This window comes from Macrobrachium nipponense, chromosome 1 (genome assembly GCF_015104395.2).
Source record: "Macrobrachium nipponense isolate FS-2020 chromosome 1, ASM1510439v2, whole genome shotgun sequence".
Lineage (NCBI taxonomy): Eukaryota > Metazoa > Arthropoda > Malacostraca > Decapoda > Palaemonidae > Macrobrachium > Macrobrachium nipponense.
The window spans coordinates 6,186,261-6,206,260 of record NC_087200.1 but is presented as its reverse complement, the minus strand read 5'-3'; the positions used below and the strand labels follow the sequence as shown (position 1 = coordinate 6,206,260).

Genomic DNA, 20,000 nt, shown 5'->3' with positions numbered 1-20,000 from the left:
GGATAAATCACGGACAGGCAAAGGAAATCAACAAAGATTACCGGGATTTTTTAAGTTTCTCTTTTAGATCTCCTTCAAGCAATTATGTGACTTCTGAAACTATATTGTTTACAATCTGTTACAATAACAAGACTGGATCAATTAATTGCCTGTGGCCTTTCACTTAGGTGCATATGATGAGCATTACTCTTTTTGGCCAATTCTGGCTGAATTTTTAAGTTGAATTATTCTGTTATTCAGGATCTTGTCTGGTCCAAATATCATGAATCAGGCCATACATCGGAATTTTATAAACAATGTTACTCTGAAGAGCACAATTTATTTAAGATCATATTTACTTTAAATATTTTCAGCACTGATTTGATGGACTGAAAACTAACTAATGCATTATGGCAAGCAAAGGGTGTTCCGAGCTCATTTTGGCTTTTATGGTAATGTGAGCTGGATAAGACTAGTCTCAACCTATTCTCCTGATCCAAGAATTCACGAATGACAACAAGTACTGCTCGCAAGAACACTGAAGAAAATACAGAAATATCAAATCCTACTAATTATATATCAATATGATATCCGGAAACATAGCGTGCATAAATTATCTTCTGCTATTCTACATAAACTAAATTTGCATCGAAACTGTTCACGTCATCTAAAACTGGCATGCAAGCTTCTTTGTTCATATTTCCTTTGAATTTGATGAAAGAGGCTAGTTCATTCAATCTTTGTGAGAGGTTATTTACATCTACATCTTTAGATATAACAGCCAAAACCTCGTCTACAATCAAAACCGAATACAGCTATTTGAATGAAGCTACAAATAAAACGGTTTTCAGAAAACCCCATCAATTGACTGAAGATCCATCAGAAAAGCGACGACCTTAGTATGCAATAAAATGGTCTCTATTGTCCTCTATAAAACAGAGTTATATTTATAATTTTTAGCTCAATTATATATATACAAGTACAAGACCTTGCCCTCTTTATTCATTTTCTTTTTGTTCCCTATACTCTGTGATATAAAAGATACAGAATATCTTTTAATATCACGTTCTTAATTCCATGAGTGAAGTTATATGAAAGTTTACCTAAGCACACACACACACACACACACACACACACACACACACACACACACATATATATATATATATATATATATATATATATATATATATATATATATATATATATATCATATATATGTATATATATGCACATATATTTATGTTTATTTATATTCTGCATGAACATATACAAATAAACATACACACATACATATATGTATACAACACACACACACACACACACACACACACACACACATATATATATATATATATATATATATATATATATATATATATATATATATATTATATATATAGATATATGTATATATATACACATATATTTATGTTTATATTTAGTCTGCATGAACATATACAAATAAACACACACACACACATACACACACACACACACACATATATATATATATATATATATATATATATACATATACTATATATATATCTAATGTATATATATATACGTATATAAAACTACAACATACGACTGAAAATCCCACAGTTTGACTTTAGGAATTCTCTGTCCCACTGCCATCCCCACCAAATTTCAGTACAATAATGACAACGACAACATTACTATTATCAATATAGTTTAACCATACCACTGAGCTGATTATCAACTCTCTCATAGTGCTGACCCGAAAGATTGGTGTTAAATATTGTACCATGTCTATGCCAGAGGCCAAGCACTGAGACCATATAGGTCATTCGGTGTGGTGATGAATGAAAGAAAATTAAATAAAAAATACACACTGGGCTGATTAACAGCCCTCCTAGGGACTGGCCCGAAGGATTAGATATGACGTGGCTAGGAACCAATTGGTTACCGACAGCTTACTGTGGTATCCGATCACCAGAAACATATCCCACTGATTCCACGTTGGCAGATGGGAAATCGAATTCGGGACTACCGAATCGGTAGGCGAGCACGTAAACCACTAGTCCAAAGAAAAAGTTTTTTTACACTGAAACACACGCACACAATAAATACATTTACTTGTTTTCATGGATACATACACTTAAAAAAAATAAAAAATAAACACAGAATAAGTCAAGTAAAATTCAAATTTTGCTTTTTTATTCATTAAACACCCTATGTTTTCGTACATGTTCATTTAAGGTCACCTTTTCAAGTGCAAATCAAGTACTGTTGTTGTCTTTCAGTCTTAATGCAACAAACTGTCGGTGGCCCAAGACTCCAGTTCTTATGGAAGTTCCCGTATTGGTTTTTTTTTTTTTTAGGACAGTAAAACCCCTCTCCTTGTTAAGCCTTCAAGAAAACGTAAACGAAAAATGTAAAAGGCTAAAATTTTGAAGGTGAACACTTTTCAATGGTCAGGAAATGCAGATGCAAGAAGAAAATTCCAGAGTTGGTCAATGGAGAAAAAGAAATCTCAGTTGCAGAAACAATAACAAAACAGAAGCCACCTCGTGGCAGAGCGAAGAGGATTGAGAAGAGCGGTAGGCCTAGACCGTGGATTTCCCACTCAGAAGGAAAAACATAAGAAGCGCTCCAATAGTGAAGAAAATGGTCCAAATTTTGATAGAACTAGGAGGTTTACATCTGCAGTAAAAAAAAAGGTAAAAAAAACTTGGCTAAAGTGACAGAAAAACAGAAATTGCCTTGAAGGCAATGAATTTCACTAAGATACTGGCTCGCCCTTCACAAAAGCTCCCTTTCACAAAAGCTCACAAGATCCGAGCTAGCTGAAGAAAATGGCAATTTGAGTTCAAATGTGCACAAAGGAAGAGGGCTGGGAGGTAAATTCAAAGGAGACAGGTAGGAATCGCTGAATCATAAACAAATATATGAGTAGGAAAAGAAAAAAAAATAATCATCGCTAACAATCATGAGGAAATTAATAGGCGAGACATATGAACTACAAGGGACGCTAATAGATGTGGAGGTGACAGTTGCTCTACGACGCATCAACAACAAATATAAAGTAGCAAAAAATTAATAAAATTGATTTACCAAGGAAGGTCTGAAGACAGGCTAGATATTTAACAACCAGAACCTTTCAGCTGACTTTTAGATCCCTTACAGACGTCGAAAGCGATGAGAAATGGTTCCCAAAGTCGCATATTAGGTTACCAAGATCTTGCTTTACAGACGTCATTCATGCTTGTGAACAGGAAGAGAACAGTTGGAATGGAGGAGGTCTAAGGACACGGGAGCCCAGTAAAATTTCGAAAACCTTAGCAAGGAGTCAAGGTTAAATCAACATGATGGCAGTGGCTAGATTACAGAAATAAACCTTTTTTTTATATCAATAGGCCGAAGCAGCTCGTTTCGTTAGAAGGGGATCAGTTCGAGACTTAGCGGCCGGAGCTACTTCGTCCAAAAACCGCGAATCATGAAGAAATTCTTACTTTACGAGAGTATGAAGACAAGTAAAAAAAGCGCCGAAGATTTCGGCGCAGTCAAGCTTCCTGTCCGGTGGGGGCCTCAGCCACGGCCCATGAAACTCTTAGCTGTGGCCCATGAAACTCACGCACGGTCCGATGGTGGCCTATATTGTTGGTACCTATAGTGCTCTCATTAGCACGATTATGGCTAAATTTAACCTTAAATAAAATAAAAACTACTTAGGCTAGAGGGCTGCAATTTGGTACGTTTGTTGATTTGAGGGAGTATGATCAACAACCTAATTTGCAGCCCTCTAGCCTCAGTAGTTTTTAAGATCTGAGAGCGAACGGACAGACAAAGTCGGCACAATAGGTTTCTTTTACAGGAAACTAAAGATGAGAAGGCCGTACGATAAGAGAGATAAAGTAGTGTTATCACGAGCGATGCAAACGTTGAGAGGCTGACACCTCAAAGGTTCCAAGCCGAAGTGATTGGCCTTCTGAAGGGAATAGCAATCGCGGTCATACAGCTGTTGCCTGACAGCATCTCTCGAAACGACCCAAAAAGGTAATTAGAGTGACGACGAAGCTTCCAAATAATAGTGTGCCCACATATGGAGAATGTGAGAGCCAGAGGAAAATAAGAATCAAGTTAAATACAGATGACATCAACCATTTAAGTACATAAAAGCATACCTAAATGGCATCTCGAATAACCAATAAACATTCTGTTCACCATTCAAGTTGAGCATCGGCTCCAATGACCCGTAAGGATCAATCTCATACTTCTTCATATTTACAGGATTCCTGAAAGCCTAACCTAAACTAACGACAAGGACGTTATCGAATATCTGCGGCGAGGCCGTCATGGTCGCTGATTGATGACTATGCAAAAAGATGAACTTATTCACCTATTTCTTAAGCATATTCAGGGTTATAAGATTGCCGAACACTTCCAAAACTTCTAGGAAAACAAGAAGTTTGTTTTGGCTACGAAAAAGTTAATATTTATGCAGCATGTGTGGTGTATATTCGTTTGTATTATCTCTACAGTATAGATATTGTACATTTCTACCACTAAGTTCGTCTCCCTGAAAACGTTTAGATATAAAGATAAAACCGGTCAGGATTTACACCCAGTGTTTCATTCTAACCTTAATTGGTGCATTATGCGCATATATACATATATACGTGTATATATATATATATATAATATATATATATATATATATATATATATACAGACATAGATATTATACATATATTTCCAATATGTATGCATGTATGTATGTGTGTGTATACAGTATGTATATATATATATATATATATATATATATATATATATATATATATATATATATATATTATTAGCTACAGTTTCAAAGCAAGTTTTCGTCATTGGGGCTCAAGTACAAAAGTTACAGCATTTAAAACCAATATGCAAACTGAAAACAAAAAATTATGGCTACACCCATCCTGAACCCTGAGAGTAAGTATACCGAGTGACCAAGAACAACACCCAAAGAACCAAGTAATAATATACCATTTTACTTTTGCGTAAAATGGTACCATGAAATCCAATTAAATATATAGACTAGAAACAGGAACACAAGGCTAAAACCAACCAACGCTTCGAAGTATGGATGCTGAGCGACCAAGCGCAGCACTCTTAAAAATGAAGGTACATTGTATGCAATATCATAAGGCAGCAAAAGACTTGACTGTTCAATGATGGGACTAGTTTTTTCATAGTTCAGGACCCGAGAATATGGAGAGGCCCTGAAGCTTCATCGGCAGCTTGCTCTATGATAACAAAATCATCATAAGAAAGGCAAAACTTACACCCGTTGCCTAATGTTGGGAAACTTCACCTTCAACAAAGCACAGCCTGTGCTGTGGCTGACTCCACGAAGTGTGTCAGTCCGCACTCTTTAGCATCCTTTCGTTGGAACCGCGTCTTGGGAAAATATATGCCTACAAATCTCCAGAGAAATAAATGCGCTAAATCTTAAGTCCTTTTCTGAAAACGAGCTCATCCTTTCTAACTCTAACGTGTTTTCCAAAGATATTTTCACTCAAGGGTTTGATCTGAACACAGTTACTGTAAGCCTTGATGTTGTCCCCCTTTTTACTAATGTATCATTGAAGGCAACGATACTGATTATTTTAGATAAAATTTTTACAGAACTTGTAGCTAGCAGGAATAAATTTCGAAAACTTTTACTTCTGCTGGACGCAGGCTTTTTATTCGATGGAAATCATTATACACAGATCGACGGGGTCGCTATGGGATCCCTTTATGGGTCAGATTTGGTCAAATATTTTCGTGGGTCATTTAGAAGAAAAGGATTCCAGCCGTTGCTCTCTGTCATTTCTTCCCATAAGTCATAAACGGTTAGATGGTGAGACTTGTTAACGTATTCAAACCAGCGGCGCTACTGAAAAGTTTTTAGTTCACCACAAATTCCGTCTTGATGATATTTTCACCATGGAACGAGAAAAACAGTCTGACTTTCCTTGCTATGGGTACGAGTATTAGTCGCCAGATCGGGCTAGCACTTCACTTCTGTTTTTCGCGAAAAAAAAGTACAATGGTCTTGGTTCAAACTTTTATAGTTCAAGTTTTTATGATTTTAAACAACAGTATCTTTACATGATAGCCTAGAGCATTTTCTCTCTTGGAACTGCATCCTTTTTATAATGAGGTTTAGTGTTTTAATAAATGTTTTTTAAACAACTTTTACCCTAAACGTTTCTTGGAAAAATATCTAAACAAATTCGTGAATAACAAGTTTTAACCGAAAATAAACCTTAACATGATTTTAACGCTCCGCTGCCTTATACGATTGATGACAAGTTTTTAACCACATTAACATACTGAGAAGCACTTTTATTTTCTTAATTATAAGCTGGCGCTTAGGAATCGAAGAACCAGCTAGATCACTTTTTAATCCTAAGACACTCTGCCCAACATTATAAATTCTTCGCTGGTTTATAAGTATACTTGCCCGAGATGTACGTTATCTCGGGATATATGTCGGTTCAACCAAAAGAATGCTAAATTAGTACGAACCGACTCTCATCGTGGAGTCGGCCATAAAACAGGCTACCTACTCGAGTAAGAAGTTTTTACAAAATGAGGCAACTTACTGTATAGTAAGTGTAAATCTGGAATTTCCTTCGAAGATTGTGAAATCCAAGAGCAAGCCCGCGATGAGAAATCTCTCCATATTCTCGAACTCTTAACTACGAAAAAAAAAAAAAAAAAACTGGTTTCATCACTGAACAGTCAAGTCTTTTTCTGCTTCTCCGTTTAGCGCTCACAATGTCTCTTTGTTTTCAGTGCTGCTCTTGGTTAACTCACTATCGATACTTCGAATCGTTAGGTTGGTCACCGTTTTTAGCTTATATATCTAATTCGATTTCATGTTACCGTTTTATACTGAATTATGTCTACTCATTTTAACTGGTACTATTTTTGTATTTTAGCCCTGAAGATGAAGCCTCTTGAAGGTTGGCCAGCAATGGGGGCACCTGCATTTTATATGTACGATACTTCATGAACTAGCAGCTAACTTAACTTTGACACATTCTCTTTCTAGTATGTATTCATGATGTTTTTTCTCACTATTTCATCCCACTTCATGTATTTAAAGAGATTTCCTTTAATATCAATTCTAAAGTGGGCATCTGTATCACCACACACACACACACACACACACACACACACACACAAAGCAAAGAGTCCTACAACAATATCAGAAAGATCAGAACAAAGGTCCTTTGGATGCAATGTGGTCACGGCCTCACATGAAATATCAGGGCCAAGGATATAAGCGTGATTCTCAAGTGCATTAGAAATTCTAAATGTGAGGCTTGTGGGTAAAGGATACAAATCGAGTGAACTCACGCCCACGGTCACTACCACATTCACACAGAACAGCTGAATTGGGATGCATGTTGTGCGCAGTGACAATTAGGCAGAAATTAGGCAACATTAGCTGTTAAGGTGCGTTTACACGGTCGAACAATGCCCGACGGACAAACATTGTTGCCATATCAAAGGCGAAGCAGGATGACGTCAAAAGCGTTGAAACGAGGGAAGTAGATCTGGCAACAAACTGTGGTACCAGTTGAAGTTGTATATCACTGTTCTTACTCTGCTCACAAGGCAAACTCTGGTAAGCAATTGTTAATTGGTAACAATGTTTGTCCGTCGGACGTTGTTCGACCGTGTGAACGCACCTAACATAACTGTATACAGAAGGCTCATCAAGAGAACAGAAAGCCTTTCACCTGTATCTTACACGCACTCTCACACTACCTGCATATGACGGCCCTTCCCTTCCAATATCCCTTTCACATCATTAATCAAAAGCTCTCTGTGTTCGCGTACGCCTTCCCCAAAACACTGCTGAATGATATACATTTTTCACCAGTCTATCGCTACCCATTCTTTCCATATGACCAAAGCATCTCACACTACTCTAAACCATTCTTTCACCTACGGTCACTTTTTCAGTGCTTCTAAGAATATCATCTTTTTCACCCTATCCACATTTTTTAACACAATGCACACACTACAATACCCTGTTAGTTATCAAATACTTATTTATGTTAATCTTACATTTATTGTTCCTATCCTCTTAAACATGGGCTATTTAAAAAAAAACTCCTACACACACCTACATAAAGAAAAAACTTCCATTTTAAGAAAACCCTCGATAACGAATTTCGAAGGCTTTTTCTACTGTAGGTCCGACTGAAAAAGAAGAAACAAAAAAAAGAGAGAAATATTACAAGAAAAATAACATGGATCTATCTATCACCGGAGAGAACTATAGTCCCTCCCCTAAGAGCAAAAATGGGTGATGTGACACAAGACTATAATGTGGCGTCAAAGAGAACGACGCACTCGACGAAGAAACAAGAAATAGGATAACTGATTCGCCCTTAAGTGGTTGTTGGATATGGAAGCCTGGAGATACACATGTACACATGTAACGCATACAATTAGCAAATGGGTACCTATATATACATACATACTTACATATATATATATATATACATTATTATATATATATATATATATATATATATATTATTATATATATCTATATATATATATATATCTATATATATACATATATATATGTATATGTATATATATATATATATATATGTGTGTGTGTGTGTGTGTGTGTGTGTGTGTGTGTGTGTGTGTATACAGTCCTCGATTTGATCCGCAGAAATAAACTAATACAAAGTCAGTTGAACAGTCACTTGAACAACGATCATAAGCATAATCACAACTAAGAACTAAAAGACGTTTGATTAGGGGGTAATTCTTCCTGCAAAGGGTACGCGCACAAGAGATACAGAAGAAAATGGAGCCGCAGGACTCAAGACATTTCGAGTTAAGTGATACACCAGTTATGCCCCGATACCCTGATGCCACCAATCTGTGTCAAGATCTGACAGTTGCACCTAAACAATTCAGGACCTTTTGGGGGCACTTGTACCATTGGCACTAGCACTGCTGAATGGATAAGTGCTACGAGAGAGAGAGAGAGAATTTGTGCGTATGGGCAAATAAAACATATGAGCTTGATCAGAAGGAAGTAACATGACTATGAAATGCATGAAATTATGAGAGAGAGAGAGAGAGAGAGAGAGAGAGAGAGAGAGAGAGAGAGTTACAAGGAGTTACAAGGGTTAGGATGTCTCAACGACTTGTTAGTCCATCCGAGGAGACATCGTGCGCTCACTTATCTGTAGGAGCAGGTTTTAATGTGCATTCAGTGTCCTAATGATTTTGTCTAGCTTTCTGTTAAGCTCTTTCCCTAACTACACTAGTTGCTGTTTGACAAATTCTGGGGGTAGTTTATTCCCACGTGTCACATATCTTGCATGTAAAGAAGTTCCCACAATGGGATGTGTTGTATCTATTCAGTTCTAGTTTCCATCCATTATTTCTGATGTGGTTTTCATTTAATGTAAATAAGTTATTGTCTAATTTTGTTAGGCCTTTCAGTATTTTATATGTTTCTATTAGTTGTCCTCGCAATCGTCGTGTTTCTAAGCCATACATGTTTAGGCGCTGTAGTCGTCTTTGGTAACCTATTTCCCTGATGGATGGAATTAACTTGGTGGCTCTTGCTTGTACTCCTCCTAATCTACTTATGCCTTTTCTTAGTGTTGGTGACCAAAACTACATATTCAAGATGCGGTCTAACTATTTTTATGTGTAGAACTGCAGCACCGTTTCCTTGTTTCTGTGTTTGAACTGCCTCTTTATGAATCCCACTAGTTCCTGTTCCTTCTTTTCTACTTTTATGCACTGTTTTGTGGATTTTAAGTCCTTGGTAATAATGACTCCAAGGTGCTCCTCTTGTTCTACACTATTTATGTCATTCCCAAGCAGCATGTAGCTGGCATGAAGGTTGTTTGTTCCTATTTGTAACACTAGAAATCTGTGCGTATAAGTAAAAAAGACAAATGAGCTTGAGCAGAAAGAAGTATCATGACTATTAAATGGATGAAATTATGAGAGAGAGAGAGAGAGAGAGAGAGAGAGAGAGAGAGAGAGAGAGAGAGAGAGAGAGAGAGAGAGAGAAGGGGGAGGGAGTTGGGATCAGGGTTCGAAGTTATAGAATTGCACAAAAAAGGAAATAATAGTTATCTCTGCATTTCAAAAACCGTCTAGAATGAAGAATAAAGAAATATTGACAAAACAGTAACAAATTACAACAAAGACGATGCTTAGAAAAATCAAAATACTGTATTTATTCGATAAACGATCTTCTGAAAGAGAAAAATTTATAAAATAAACATAAATGAAAGACTTCACGTACCTTCAACTGAAATCGTTAAACCGTTTAATTAAAAACAGTGAAAAAATAGTTTAAAGTAATGTAGATACCAATATACAAACCAAAAATAATTTAGCGTGAGTTGAGTATAAACTTCACCCTGTAAAAAAAAATATACTAAATTAAACTGAAAATCATCTTCAGTTTAGAAAATTACGTTAGCTGTGTTATTTGTATTGACTTATATCAATGAAACAAGAGTACACCAGCGACCTGAGCTACATCCCATATGGAACATTGTGCGTTCTCCACACCCATTTCAAGATCCTAACTGCATATACATTCTCGTGGTTGCACGCAAGTGGAGAAAGGTGAGAGAATAAAATACTAATTTCTCAGAACTACATGAATGAGGTACGCATCAATGAACCCGATGCTAATAATATAAATATCCATGACAACCGAAGGTTCCTTTAAGTCTACGGGAACAGTGATATGGAGCCAGTAGCCGACATAATTCATTCCATGACCCAAGAACACCAAGGCGACAGGGCGTCATCGGGTCTTCAGAAGCCCAAACCTTGCTAAAGACGCAGAAGGCGAGGACTTAAAGAGGAGGAACATAAATCACTCCTACTCAAAGGGCTCTTCAAAGGCCTCCACCTCCGGCACAAAGAGGATGAAGCCAACAATAAGGCGGCTGACAGCACTAACAAAATACCACCGACGATGCACTCTGATGATTTATGACAGAATCACAACTTAATGCGAAAATAGAAAAGTGCGTCGTAAGGAAATTAAGGGAATGAATGACAGAAATTGCTAACGCCTCATATGTGCAATGAAAAATGCCTAATACATAAATCAAGGGAATAAATAACAGCAACTGCTAACGCTTTATTCGTGCCATGAAAAATGCCTAATACATAATTTAAGGGAATAAATACACAGCTACTGCTAACGCCTCATATATGCAATGGAAAATGCGTACTGCATAAATTAAGGGAATAAATACACAGCAATTGCTAACGCTTTATTTATGCTATGAAAAATGCGTAATACATAAATTTAGGGAATAAATACACAGCAATTGCAAACGCCATATATATGTAATGGAAAATGCGTAATACATAAATTAAGGGAATAAACAACAGCAACGGCTAACGCTTTATTTATGCTATGAAAAATGCGTAATACATCAAACTAAGGAAATAAATACACAGTAATTGCTAACGCCTTATATATGCAATGAAAAATGTGTAATACGTTCATAAATTGATGGATAAAGACTCTTGCGATATTTCAAGATATCGAATGATCTTCTGCTCTTTCAGAGAATCATAATACTCGCATTACTTTATTTACAAATCACATTTTCTCGATGCCTTCCGTTAACTTTCCACAAACGATTTACTACAACAAATTCATTTCTTTCCACTGACAAAATTTATTCTCTCATGTCCTTTCATGCTTACAGAGCAATCCATTCAATAGCAGGATAAGCAGAAAAGTTACGAATGACTCCAGCATTCGCAGATTTTATACTTAGGGCCAATGTGATATGTGTTCCTCCCTTTTAAGATATTTTACTGCCTGATCCTTAGATAATAAGCTTACATCCATGTTTTCCGTGCATTCATGCTCTTATTTCCAGTGACTATTTGCACCAAACTGTTCAGTGAAGTTGTTGCTATGAATATATTAAAAGAATCTGTCAAGTCATTTTTTTTCGGTAAATTTTTTTTACAGGATTTATTTCACTGTATCTGTTTGTATGCAATGTTCCAGTGTATCTGTTTATAGGCAATTTTTCAATGATTGTGCTTAAACGGAAACCTTTTTACGAAATCTGTAATAATTTTTAGTGAATTTAATTGTATCTACAGTCTCTTCACTCATAAATCTGCTGGCAATGAATATATATATATATATATATATATATATATATATATATATATATATATATATATATATATATATATATATATATATATATTCCACTGGAGTCGATGGCATTAATAGCAGAGACTATATTTGTATTTGGATTCTGAATCAGTCTGTACTTCCTTTTCTCTACAGAGAAGCTTCTCAGTAATAAGGAAAAATTATTCACGTTTTCTCCATTCATTTATTATAGTCGAAAGATAGTCAACGATCCGTTTCCTCTCCTATCGTCGGCGTCTTCCTTCAAGACTAAATGACAAATTGACATACGCAGTGTCTATTATTATTATGCGGACTTCACAGCCACGTAACGAAAATAACGATCGTTCCTAGATATTGACCCACGGAGGGTTTTCGGGGGTCGTTATCTTTGACTAAAATATCTCGGGGTCACTATCTTTACGATATTTAGTGTCTTTTGTTTGTTTTTATGGTCATCCCCAACGGGTTTGTAGTAAACACGCCGGAAAGGTGGAGACATACCGGGTAACCCGACAGGCCTCAACTTCCAGGAAACGAGTGCGAGTGTAAGAGAGGCAAATGACCTGACACTTAATAGGGTTTACCACACGAACGGAAAATCTGTGGGGAAGTTTTTTGGTATTGAGCCCTCTATGACTCGGTAATAAAAGTGTAAATGTCTCTGCCACAGTTTTTTTTTATAGATCTCCAGCTATTCCCTTCAGAAAAAATTAAATACTGAAAAAATATGCATTACGCAAATTTTACATATATAAACATTATATATATATATTATATATATATATATATATATATTATATAGGCTACATATATAAATTATATATACATACATATGCATATATATATTTCGTATATGTGCATTAAGCTACAAATGTCTTTTTATATCCAATTCGCTCAATCTCGGAATTAAGATATTTTTCATATTTGTTAACCGAAGGGGAATTTCTTAGTTTATAGCACAACATCAACTAAAAAATTCCCCTTCGGTTAACAATATGAAAAATATACTAATTCTGAGATAGAGCGAACTGGATATTAAAGGACATTTGTAGCTTAATACATGTATATGAATCACGGCGATGTGAGAAAAAATTCATATTTTATATATGTAGTTTGGTCTGTCGTCTGTATAAGCACTTTTTACCAGTGCGGAATCCCACGTAAGTGCTTAACAGCTGACGGACCAATTCATTAGCATTAGGGGGTTAAAGAGGGGTGAAGGAGAGAGGATCTTTCCCTACTCAGTGACTACCTAACTAACAAGGCCACGCCATTTTCAAATCGTTGCTGAATATGGTACGATACGGATGAAAATTACATCCGGGAAAACTACCGGTCGGTTGGTAGTTTACGGTAAACACTGAATTGAGAATTCTCACTTTCTGACAAGTAGGGCAGGTACAACAACATAGGAAGTAACAAGAAAGGGAAATAAAAAGTTCAAGCGTTAGCTCGGCAAAAAAAAAAAAAAAAAAAAAATCGGTGTTAGATAACTGTTACTTATAGAGTACAGTCACATTGTCTGGGGCCATGGCATCCGGCCTCACCGCCCGGGTACCGGGCCCCACTAACTAGTATATATATATATATATTATATATATATATATATATATATATATATATATATATATATATAATGTATGTATGCATATGTATACATATATATAATATATACTATATGCTTATAAATATTTGTATTACATTATATATATATATATGGATATATATATATTATGTATATGTATGCTTATATGTATACATCTATATAATATCTACTATATGCTTATAAATATTTGTATTACATTATATATATATATATGGATATAATACTTATGCATAATATATGAAACTATCTATAAAACGAGAAAAAGAAACCAAGAATCAACTGGAATAACAGGTAGTAAATACGATATTTCTAAAAGGCCAATCTGTCTCACTAAATCCTACTAATAAGAGAGAGAGAGAGAGAGAGAGGAAGGGGGATCAAAATTGAACGCCTTGTGAGCTAAAGGATGAAGACAGAACAAGAGAAGAAAGAAAATCGACAACTAATAATAAAGAAAGAGTGGAAGAACTTCGCAGCTGTCTAGCAATCCTTCTATTTCTTAAAAGAGAACCGTCATCTTGTACTTAAGTGCATGTCCATTATGCTATTTCTAAGTAATATCAAATAAATAAATTTAATAATTTTGTTGTGTTTACATAACAGTAACCGCAATAGTAATTCTAATTACAGCCATTCATTTCTTCGTTTTAATGAACAAACATAACTAGTGCACATACTTACAAGTGACAACTATTGTTCCTATGTTCTACAAAATATACAAATGAAGCCGTATAACTTTGTCAACAGGCCAGTATGTTAAATAAAAAACAATCAAGAATATCATCGCACAATGTTCGTTAAGTTAAGAAATTTCAATTACCAACTCTGACCATTAACACTCAAGTTTCATCTCTCGAACACATCAATCCAAATGGCAGTTTCCTTCCCCTCCCCCTACGGCCAAGCTCTGGAAGTATCTCCTTCCTAACAGCGTTCTTGGTTCCTCTAACTTTTAAAAGAGGTCTCTCTCGGTTAATTCTAAACAGTAGTTCTTTTCCGTGTACGGTCCCGTAAGCTCCAATAGCTCCCCTTTCATTCCTCGTTCAGAGAAGAAAAAACTATAAGAAGATTTCAATCCCGCGCTTTTACAACTCACTCGGTTTTGCGAACATTACCAAGTACAAGGTTAATCCGTAACACTACGTGATAAAAATTATATGTATACAATTCTAACGCATAAAATGACAAATAGGGGCGTATCTTCACCCAACACACACACACACACACACACACACACACACATATATATATATATATATATATATACTATATATATATATATATATATATATCTATATATATACGTATATATATACGTATACATGGCGGCGGTTTCTTACACCCTACGGCCAAGCTGTAGAAGTCTCTTATTTTTCTTGGTTCCTTTCAGAGGTGTCTCTCGGTTGATTCCGTATCATTTTTCCCTGTCTGAGCCCGTACGTACCAACGGCACCCCTTTCATTCCCCCTCCAGCGATATAAATACTCTTATTAGATATCAATGTTTTGGTCTTACAACTGACTTAATATTGCCAAAATTACCGAGCGTGGCGCTAAGAAGTATTTTCGGCTTAGAGCAACCCCCATCTCTCTCATAAACACCTCAACCTCTTTGAAAGTTTAGATTTTGGCGGTTTTTACATATTTTGTTACAAACCCATTCAAAGCCGTTTTTCGCTGCACTCATTACATGTGGTGTCAATCAAACATAAGGATAATACTTACCAAGTGACAAAATTATGTTTAACGCATACCACGTGACAAATAGGCAAGTATATTCTTACGTATATACAATAAATAAATATATTATATATATATATTATATATATATATATATATATATATATATATATATATAATATATATATATATATATATATATATATATATATATATATATATATATATATATATATATATACTTAACTATTGGCATGTCATGGCCTTGCCTAATTGATAAAATCTTTCCAAAGCATCGGATATGGACGTACTTTGGAAATAGCTATTTGGAACCACAGCCTAATTGGCGAAAATATGCAGACATGTCTAATGTGGATAATTAAAGCACTTATCAGAATAGATCAAGGAAATTTAAAGGGAAACTTAGCTAAATCTCGTAGATAGAGGCTTATACACCGTCATTACTGAAAGCCCTCCCACTCATTGCTACTTTAGTATGACATACTTTACTAGACACTCCGCTCATTTACTTTCTGAATGAAGATTCAGATGTTGGTAGCTGTAGTAATAGTAGTAGCATATGGCGTTCTTATATTATTAAACACTCTCAAACACCTACCCTTCATACCCACAACACTCTCAAACACCTACCCTACATACCCACAGACACTTTCTCTATCTCATCTTTTCGATGAGTCATGTCTCTAAGTAAAGTACAATAAAGGATTGGGTATCAAATGAGAATATCAATTGTGTAATACAGTTCGATGGCGCCATTCACGCTTCCTTCAGCTTGAAATGTGTACCAAGTCTTACACACAAACACTGTGAAAACCATTGTCACCCTGGAGTTTCTGCCGCTTCACATCTCCTCAAAAGTTCCGGTTCATGTGTACCTGCTTAGCCGACCTGCTAAATGAATGTAACATATGCACGTGTTTTAACCTTAAACTCCTTAATACATGATTCATCCCATAATAAATCTACAGTGCTTGGTATAGTACACTACTTCCCCTTCAATATTTTATTTGGATCCTCTGTGTCAGTTCCAAATCAGTGAGGCTGTGTATTCCCGGCTTTATCTATTTATTTATTTTTTATGGATTTGAAGTTGCTCATTCTTTTAATTTTCTGTTATTTTGATGATTTCATTTATATAATATATATATATATATCTATATATATATATATATATATATATATATATATAGTATATATATATATTAATCATAACTGCATTGTAGTGTTGAATGATACTCGTAAGTTAACGTCACAACTAGCCTCTTTATAGGGTGCTTACTAAATTTAGCCAAGTTTCCCTTGGCAACTAATCGCATGCAATGTCATGAACTTCAAAATTCTTTGAGCATTCTCATACTTTTACAAGACTTACTTTCACCATTTAGTTCTGCCTCTCTTCTATTTTCCACATCCATCAGATCTTCAAAATAATCTCTCCTGAATATTCTTTTTTGAAGAAACTTTTCCACAAAACATTCCAACCTCATTATTCCAGCAATTCCATACCTATAAGCAATGCCGTCTCTTTCGCTCTGTCCCAATCTGGGAAGCGGAGTTCGCTTCCAGTTACTGCAAGTGAGGAACCAGAGGAATCATTTCTGGTGATTAGAAATTCATTCCTCGATATAATGCGGCTCGGATCCCACAATAAGTTGTAAGTCCCGTCGCTCGGAAACCAATTCGTTCTACCCAGGTAAATAAAAATGCAATCCTTCGGGGCATCCCTAGGAAGGCTGCTAATCAGCTCAGTGGTCTAGTTATACTAAGATATACTTAACATTTTCGCTCTGTCACCTACTTTAACATTCAAATCAGCATAACCACCCTTTCATATTCTTCAAACTTGGCTAGACACACTCACTCTTATGAGAAAAATGTTCTTTTTCACCCTTATTACTAAGTGTCCACTATTAAAACTTTTGCTCCTGCACCACTAATCTTTTGCACAGTTCTTGAACTGACACACAGGTATCCCATAATCAGTATCCAGACACGTTGTCCTATAGCTCTACATCTTCCACCTACCCAAGGCACATTCTCTCTCTCTCTCTCTCTCTCTCTCTCTCTCTCTCTCTCTCTCTCTCTCTCTCTCTCTCTCTCCTTTCGCATGTTTCTTGGAGCACACCTATTCTTCCTCTGTATATCACTTTTGGCAGCAGTTTTTAGATTTGTCTGTTTATCGAACTCATGTAATTTTCCTTATTACTTCTTACACTCCTGCCGTTCTTAAATCGAAAGAATTTCGTTGATGTAGTTTCACAGTCATACCGTGATTCATGTCCTCACAGCAATGCAGATTGTACTAAACTTATGTATATAATCTTAAGTTCATATGCAATTATCAATCTCTTTGATTTCCAAATCTTATTCAGCGTAACCATTGTTTGTTTCCTGTTTCTCCAAGTTTTCTCACTCACACACACACACACACACATACATATATATATATATATATATATATATATATATATATATATATATATATATATATGTGTGTGTGTGTGTGTGTGTGGTGTGACTATATATACAGCACTATATAAACATATTTATATATATATATATTATATATATATATATATATATATATATATATATGTATATATTATGTCTGTTCATGTGTTCAGTGCTTATTCAAACAAGTGTACACAGGTACATAAATAACAGGGCACTTGAGGTAATAAAAGCAAAGTTCAGTTGAATATAATTAGAATCGGAATCCTATTGCTGAACCCGACCGAGGTTCACATGCGAGCGGAGAAACAATAAACCACTCCATTGTAATAGACACTTCTAGAAGACCTCCCACCCCACTCGAATCATGACATCATGGCAAACAGCCAACCACCTTCTTTCTCCACTCCAATTCCTGACGTCACCCAAAGCAGCCAATCACGAATAACAAGTAAAGTTTCATACTTAGCCTTGGAGAGAGAGAGAGAGAGAGAGAGAGAGAGAGAGAGAGAGAGAGAGAGAGAGAGAGAGAGCAGGGGTGACGGCTAATGAAGAATAATAAAAAAATAATAAAAGGGAGGGTGATAACGATATTTCTCAAATTGACTTCCCTACCGGTTATTTGCCTGACTGGTTTCAGCGTTGGTTTCGTTTCCAACGTTTCCTGCAAAGCTGGTTTCTTCTACCATCAGCCCTTGCAGCTCAATCAAGTAGTATTACTAACGCGACCTGGCTGTTTATGAACGTAATTCAGTCATTGAATATAATTCATTTAAACTCCTCACTCGAAATATGCGGTCACGTGTAGAGCATTCCAAGGGAAAAAGTTAGTTGATTTAAACGCAAACTTGAATCTACTTTAAAGAGATAAATAAAAACGACGAATAGTAACACTATCCGGAGATAACTCGATATAATGAAACAAAGATGATGTCCTAGTTGAAATGGAATATCAAATTTCGGCTAAAACGAAGCGCTGCCACCCATGAGATCATTCAGCGCTGAAAAGCAAACGAAGAAGAGCATAGGAGGTTTGAAAGGTGTAACTAGAAAACCTCGCAGTTGCACTGAGACAATTACCAAGAAAGGGTGGGAAGGAAGATGAGAGAAAGAGAATATGAACAGAGGAACAGTAAAAGGAATAAAAGGGGTTGCAGTCAGGGGCCAAAAGGGCACTGCAAAGACCCTTCAGCGCAGGATAAAGCCTAATGTATCCGCACACTTTGAACAGCACTAAATATCGCATTTAAGCAAAGGTTCCAGGTGGCTTTTCAAGTTCAAAATAATTATTTTTCCAAACAATCAGTAATCAAATAAAACCTACAAATGCTAGAGAACTGCAATTTGGTAGGTTTGATAATTGGAGGGGAGATGATCAACATACCAATTTGCAGCCCTCTAGCCTCAGTAGTTTTTTAAATCTGAGCGGACAGAAAAAGAGCAGACGGATAGAAAAACGGCCATCTTTTACAGAAAACTAAAACATGTAACCTATATTAATGATAGCATTCTATATAATCACAAAAATAGTTGCCGTAGCAATATTGGGGCTAAGAAATAATTAATTAAGTCCTTAAGGGATTTTTTTTCCTCTCACGCAGCTCACGTTTTCGATCACCATGAGATCGGTGCCGCTTTAAACTGTGTCCTACCGATCAGTTTCTGCTTTAGTTAGTGTAGGGATCCTACCGCCGCATTTCCGCAAAAACGGAAGGAGGGTTGCCATTTATTGTTGTATTACAACATTTGAAAGCAGTAAAAATGAAGAAACAAGAAATTTGATTAACATTCATAGAAAAAGGAAATATGAATCCTTTAAATAAAAACATAATGAATGTCGTTTAACATGATCTCCTAAAATCCGACCGCTGTTGTATTTGCACCAACCGGCGAATCACGATTCATAGATTTGAATAGGATTGTTTTCCGTTCCAACCATTTGCCCTCTTAGACCGATGGAAATTATATTAGAGTAAACCTCCATGCAATAATTGAACCAGTCAATCACAGTAGCGGATGATAATCCAGTATGCTTTGTAACCTGTACTAAGATAGTTCCATAACCACAAAA

The 20,000-nt window shown here is 35.9% G+C and overlaps 1 protein-coding gene across 1 annotated transcript in view; it reads right to left on the bottom strand.

The window, feature by feature from the left end:
- Positions 1-20,000, bottom strand: part of LOC135219106 (uncharacterized) — a 716,082-nt gene that overhangs the window by 433,212 nt on the left and 262,870 nt on the right. The window lies entirely within an intron of this gene.